At 39.9% G+C, this 7,419-nt stretch overlaps 1 pseudogene; it reads right to left on the bottom strand.

Moving 5' to 3' along the window:
* The window catches only part of LOC123284016 (dehydrogenase/reductase SDR family member 6-like), a 30,151-nt pseudogene continuing 22,732 nt past the window's right edge, over nt 1-7,419 (bottom strand).

Below are 7,419 nucleotides of genomic sequence, written 5' to 3'. Positions count from 1 at the left end.
TTTTTCTTGGAACTTTTATTTTCTTTAGTTTTGTTTCCTGTTATATGATTCATTTATATTTATTTATCCAGAGACTATTTCTAAGTTTTATATCCTCCTGTCTGTTATCCTGGAATTTGGTGAAGAAATCTATACTTAATCTAAAAAATATCCCTCAAACTGATGATACTGCTGATGCAGATCAAGGCTGCCCGCTGGAGAGAAGCCCAAGGCGTCCTGGCCTACATACCCATCTACATCATCCTCCGGGAAGCACAGGACATCCTGACCTCATTGATCTGATTCTTACCCAAAGTTCTAGGACCACCCAATAACCAGAGCCACCTGCAAAGACACCATTTTAACATTTTTTTCATGATCTTTCCTTTGTCTTGTAAAGAAATAACTCACATACCTATGCCTTATAAATTTAGCCCTACCGTCAACCCATTGCAGCCCTTCACCTCCCCTGGGTCCTGTCCCCATGCTGCAGCTCTTCACCGCCCCTGGGTCCTGTCCCCATGCCTGCAGCTCTTCACTGTCCATGGGTCCTGTCCCCATGCTACTCCATGCTATTCTCTTAATAAAAGAGCACTACTGCCAGACCTCGAGAGTCCAAGAAATCTTTCTTTTGACTCCTCGGCTCGCCAAGACTGCATCACTGCGTTAGTTAACTATTATGTTTCTTAGGCTCATGTCAAATGTCATTGTTTATTTTAATAAAGATCTTTTAGTTAGACTAAGAAAATAGTACTTAATTACAAGTGATAACATCCATTAAGTATAAACACCTGATGATTATTTTTATTTTATATAACAGACCAACATATAGTTCTGAATAGTCTATAGTTCTTTTAACATAAGTTAGTGAAGCCAAACTCCTTCCTACCTTTGCTGTTCATTTATAACGGTGTAAAAATTTTAAATTAGTATCCACATACAGACCAATGCAGACCTGAACAAAAACATCTGAATATTGGGAAATAGAAATGAATACACTTTTCTTTTAAAAAACTTACTTTTTTCCTTCATATTTTAATTTTATATGCTTACAAATTGAGGCTTATTTTAAAAACTATTCTTTTGCTGTGATGTTATTAAGCTACAATGATTTCAAAAGAGATTAATATATTTAAAGAATCAAATTCTTGTGAACAATGACATCCTTAAAAAGGGCTTGTTTTCATTAATATTCCATTAATACGAAAGAGATGATGAGTGAGTTTTCTTCATAGCCGGGTTTACAGTGTATAGGAAGGGCCTGCCTTCCCAGCAAGGAGATCCTGAATCACAAGCTCCAGCCTCCATCAATGATGACAGGATTACCTGTGATGTAGGCAGACTGTAGTGATAAACACAAGGAGACCCAACAATTAGCCAGGTTTAACACAGGTTGTGTTTCTTCAATTTTTGTATGACTGAGATAACTAAACAATTTACTCTCCTGGTAACAGGAAACTTCACTTAACAAACAGAATTTAGGAAAATTAGAATTAAGTTTCGGGTGATTTAAAACTTCTGAGTGTTCTTGTGATCCAGAGCTAAGTGGCCTCTAGCTGGTGTTTGAGCATGTATCACATTCTACGCAGGGGCTATTAGGTATTTGGTCTCAGAATCAGAAAATTAAGCAGTTTGGTGATATATACCCATTCTCCAAATTAGGATAAAGTCGAGGCTAAAATAGTACACTTTAATTTTGAGACTCAGAACTATTCTAAACTAGCTGAGTTTTATGCCACTAATAAACTTTTGAACATAATCAAGTGTGTCAGTCATAAAGTGGTGGTGTCAATTTACAAATAGAATTGTTTTAAAAGATGGTGTATATTTAGTTGGTCAACATACACAGGTAATTCCACGAACTGGAGCATGCTAAATGTGTTTTTAAAATTTATGTGAATACTAATAATTATCTATTGAACTACAAAAAAATATTCTATACTAACTTCAGACATCTAAATCTGTGTAAAACTAAAGGAGTTAAAAATATTACTGTTTTTTCCCCACAGAATTTTTCATTTTCTAAATAATTCAAGGTGAAGTGATCCTTGTGGTAGAGGTTTAACAGTCTTTTAACTTAAACATGGATAATAAAGACTCTAATTTGTGTTCTTAGTTTTAAACTCATCTAAAGCCTGAGACAATGGAAGAGGCAAGAAGGAAAGACATCATAATAGAAGAACAGAAATTTTTTTTTTTTAGGAAGAGTAGCCCTGTGCTAAGATCTACTGCCAATCGTCCTCTTTTTTTTTTTTTTTTTTTTGCTGAGGAAGACTGGCCCTGAGCTAACATCCATGCCCATCTTCTTCTACTTTATATATGGGATGCCTGCCATAGCATGGCTTGACAAGCGGTGCATAGGTCCACACCTGGGATCCAAACCAGTGAACCCCTAGCCACCAAAGTGCAGACTGCAAACTTAACTGCTGCGCCACCAGGCTGGCCCCAAGTTCAATATATGAAAACGGATCATATAAAGCAGATAAATCAGTTTATCAAGAAACAACCCCAATTCCCTCAAGTTTTTTTAAAAAGGCAAGTTCTCTGTTTTATATATGGACTCCTCTGGTCTCCTCTAAAAGGCCAATGGTCCTTTTGTTGCACATTTCAAGCCAGAACATTTCTAAATATTTGGTAACTTAAGTTCTGGCTAAACAAGGACAATTTAGCTTATCAGCAGTACCTCAAAATCAAGTGAGCTCTTCTGAAGATATAGATTCAGAGAAATCACAAAAGCCAATGTATGCTCCATTAATCAAATGCCTAGCAATTTCCCCAGCTATTAATTAACAGCTGTTGTAATAGTTCTGACAAGTAGTAACTGCTCTGTCACTAAAACATTTCAACCCTTCTATCTGCCACATTCATCAACCACCTCATGTGCACCAAATCACTGTAAAGAGGAGCTAAGTGGCCAGTGACACACCTCTCTCCTGCCTGCTCCCTTTTCCTTCTTTCTGCTCACACGTTAGTTTCCAGGGCATGTAACATTTCAAGACATAACATAGGGGGATATTCTTGTGCTCTATTCCTTATAAATGTAGTTTCTGCCTTCACAGTTGTAAGCCATTTAAAAATATACAATAGCCATTAAGGAAGAAACTGGGGGGCTGGCCCAGTGGCGCAGTGGTTAAGTTCGCACATTCCGCTTCTCAGTGGCCCGGGATTCGCTGGTTTGAATCCTGGGTGTGGACATGGTACCGCTTGGCATGCCATGCTGTGGCAGGTGTCCCACATATATAAAGTAGAGGAAGATGGGCACGGATGTTAGCTCAGGGCCAGGCTTCCTCAGCAAAAAACAGAAGGACTGGCAGTAGTTAGCTCAGGGCTAATCTTCCTCAAAAAAAAAAAAAAAGGAAGAAACTGGTTACTAAATAGATGCAAAGTGGAAAGAGACAGAATTAGGAATTTCCATATATGATGACAAACAGTAAAAATTCATAGGAAAAGAGTCAGTGGGATTCTTCTAAATAAGTTTCCAGTAAAACTAAGAACACCAGATGCCAATTCTGTGTCTCCTGGACACAATTATATCTGGTTAACTCTCTCCCCATTTCACCTGAAGCTCTCATGATTTTGGAGGTTCGTTTGATTTACACTTAATCAAGGCTTCCCCAACTGTAATTTTTGAAAGTAACTGTTTCTCATAAAATTGAGTGATTTAATTTTTTTCCATCCTCCATTTTATTTGCTACAAGATTTGGTGACATATAAACTTGAATGAGGAAGAGTTAGTGGCTCAGATCAAAGTGGTCTTTCTTTGAGCAAATTAAATCAGAACTTATCCCTACCTCGTAAATGCAGCAACTTAACGATCATATGCTGTAACTCTGTAAAATGACATTACTTGATGAGCAAAAATAGCGGGCCAATGTGATTGAGAATAATGACCTCCCTGGGAAGAATAGCGCTTACTTCATCAGAAGCCAGGTACACGCAGAGCAGGGCTATTTCTTCTGCGGTTGCAAATCTTCCCGTCCTCTGTCTCTTCAGGAAGTCGCTCCGTGCCTGTGACCAGACACCACACCAGACATCAGTGGTGTGAGCTAAAGTATGAACTCACTGGCAGCTCCTTCAGGAGGCAAAGCAAGAGAGATCTACAGAGGCCACTGGCCTGCTGCCTCGATTATTCACGCATGATACATGAGAGTATCATTAATATTATTAACTGTGGGCCACGCAGGACTATGGTGACTCCTACGCTGCTCAAACTATTTGTGTTATACTAAAACCTACAGACACTGTGACAGATCAGGAAGTTAATCTTAAAGTAGAGGGTTTTTAAATTTTTCTGAAAATGTGGTGAAATATACATAATATAAAATTTATCATCTTAACCATTTTTAAGTGTACAGTTCAGTAGCATGAAGTGCATTCACACTGTTGTGCAACCAATCTCCAGAAGTCTCTTCATCTTGCAAAGCTGAAACTCTATGCCTACTAAACACTAACTCCCCAGGCCCCTCCCCCAGGCCCGGCTACTACCCTTCTACTTTCTGTCTCTATGCATTTGTCTACTCTGCGTAAGGAAGAGGGCATTTTTTTTAACTAAAAGATTTAAACACATTTAAAATAGGAGACATACCTCTTCAGGGTTTGGTCTGGCTTGTATTCTTTCTTGCAGAGATGGGGTATCAACGGTTCCTAAATCAAAGGGTGACATTCAGCTTGGTTACTTACTTAGACTGAAAAAGAAATTGGCAACTCAACTTTAAACTTCCTTTCCGTAGGATACAGGTACCAGAGAAATCCTGTCCATAACTTGGAACAGCAATTTCACCTCTTCTGCCTGCCCTTTTATTTCATAGGCTTATAACTTCTTTAACAGCATTTCCATGATTTTTAAAAGCACAGACTACAATTCACTATGACACTAGGCAGGGACTCTGAGTGAAACACCAGCATTTTAGTCGCATTACACTGACATGATACTTTATGGACTGTATGCAGTTTTACAGGTATTATCTCAGTAATCCTCACAACAACCCTGAGGGCTAGGTAATATCACACAATTCTTTACCAGTACAAGGACCCACATTGTCTCAATGATCTCAAAACCATTCTTTGCTGTCACGTTCACTCTGAATCCTCAGGGACAGCTCCATGCTTGTCACAGTCCTTGGTTCTAAATTTTCCTCATTATCTTGCCAGTTTTCATTGGCTTCAAATTCCTATTTTAACATTGTTTCATGTTTTTCATTGAAAAATATAATTTACAATATTTTACTTAAAAAAAGAAAAATAAGAATGACACTAAAATTTTTACAACCCCACTTAGTTCACCTTCCTACAGAGCAAGTTCCCCAGACTTTTTTTGTTAACGTATGTAACCTGTAAATTCTCAGGAAGCCTCTTTCTGACTGACAGTACTCCAGGAGGCCACACGGTCTTCCTACGGTCACGGAAAATGATCTGCAGTCATCCTTCAGGTCCATCTTTAGAGCGGGCTCCTCACAGCACTGCAGATTTGAGGTCTGCTCAGAAATAATTCCTTAATTTTATGACCATTTGCCATTTCTCTGGAGAGGCTGGGAAGCTTCAAAATTTGCACTTTCTGACACTTTTCTGTCTAAGAACCCTTTCTTTAGCTTCTTTCTCCTCTCACATTTTACTCGGAGGGGCGGCACTCTCCCCACTCTGGGAGGAAATTGCCTTCGCTACATTGCCTGGTTCATTAGAAACATTTTATACCTTCCATGTCACTGCAGCCAATAGTGCTGATAAAATTTCTGAAACCACATAACAAAGACCCCCTTGTATCCAGTTTCAGACAACATTTTTTTTTTTAAAGATTTTATTTTTTTCCTTTTTCTCCCCAAAGCCCCCCGGTACATAGTTGTATATTCTTCGTTGTGGGTCCTTCTAGTTGTGGTATGTGGGACGCTGCCTCAGCGTGGTCTGATGAGCAGTGCCATGTCCGTGCCCAGGATTCGAACCAACGAAACACTGGGCCGCCTGCAGCGGAGCTCGCGAACTTAACCACTCGGCCACGGGGCCAGCCCCTCAGACAACATTTTGCTTACTTCTCTCATCAACAGCCTCCTTAAAGTCCAAAATTTCACCAGCAGTGTGCTCAAGATGCCTTGAGCTTCTCTAACACTCTCCTCAAAATCCTTACAGCTTCTACAGCTTCCTCCCACTGAGGAAAATGAGCGTCACATCTTACATGTGGCCAGTATGAATGGCCATTAAATGAGAGCTGTGGATCAAGCCTATGCCTTCTGCTTCATTCCACTGTCACCTGACTCTGCTGTGTCCATGGCACAGGCTGACACACCATGCTACTGTCTACCCAAGTCGTGCTGACCAGCTGTGACTCTACAGCCATCAGCACCATCCCACACACACTCATTCCCCATCATGTTTCCTTCTGGGACTGGGTCAGTGAGTCACAGCTAGTTCCTTGTCCCAGAGAATTTGATAACATATTTTCCAATCTTCTGAAAAGGCTAGCTGCTAAAACAATCACATTTTCCAAATCATTTTGCCATTTATTCCACCGGGTAAATGGTACCAAGAACAGCTAGGCTCAGGTATCACCAGTTTGTATGTTAAAACCAAGTGAAACTGTCTCTTCTGTATCCTCCTGTTTCTTAGTGTTACCGATGTTTACCTTTTTAGTCCAAGAAAAATTATACACAACACCTCCATAAGGGGAATGCTGTAGCTTGAAAGTGACAAGAAATTTTCACATATTGAGGTATATGGGGTAGCTATTTTGGTTTAAAACTGATTTGGCTTGAACTAAAGACACCTGACTTATAGCCTATCAAACATCTGCCTTAACCATTAAAGAGGGCATTATGCATTATCTCAAAGTAAAAGAAGGCACTCTTTGAAGATAAGGATGCACACTTCCCCTCCTGTGCCCACCAGTATCAGAACTCTTTAAAGATAAGTTCCCCTTCCTGACATCAGGGTCATGTTGACCTGCTTGCTAATTTGCAACTGAGTATCTCTCTGAAACTTTGATGAATATGTATCCTGGGTGTGTTTTATGGATGTTCTGTGTTCTAAAAAGGTATAAAACTGTACTGAAAACCATGCCTCTCTGGAACGCTTTCTTCCTTTGTAGAGACTGCCTGATTCAAGTAAAACGCACCTTATCTTTCTTATCTATAAAATGGTTATTGGTTATTCTGTGTCAACAAAAGGTATATAGTCGTCTTCCCTCTTTAATAAATCAGTGGTTTTCAACCTGAGGGGAGACCAGGCTGGATTACATCAGAATCTCCTGTGGGGCTGTCCAGCCTATTCCCCGTCAACTCCCCCCCAGATCCTAGCATACCCTCCAGGTCGTGAAAGGTCCCACAGGGAACTGCAATGCTTCCCCTCCTCAATCCCCACACCAGCTGTGAACTACTGAGAAAAACCTGGATCCTGGATGTTCATTTCATTTCTTTCCAGAGAGGAAGTTAGTAATTCTTCTTAGGTAGCCTA

Source organism: Equus asinus, unplaced genomic scaffold (assembly GCF_041296235.1).
Source record: "Equus asinus isolate D_3611 breed Donkey unplaced genomic scaffold, EquAss-T2T_v2 contig_176, whole genome shotgun sequence".
NCBI lineage: Eukaryota > Metazoa > Chordata > Mammalia > Perissodactyla > Equidae > Equus > Equus asinus.
This window is presented reverse-complemented; position numbering and strand designations above follow the sequence as displayed.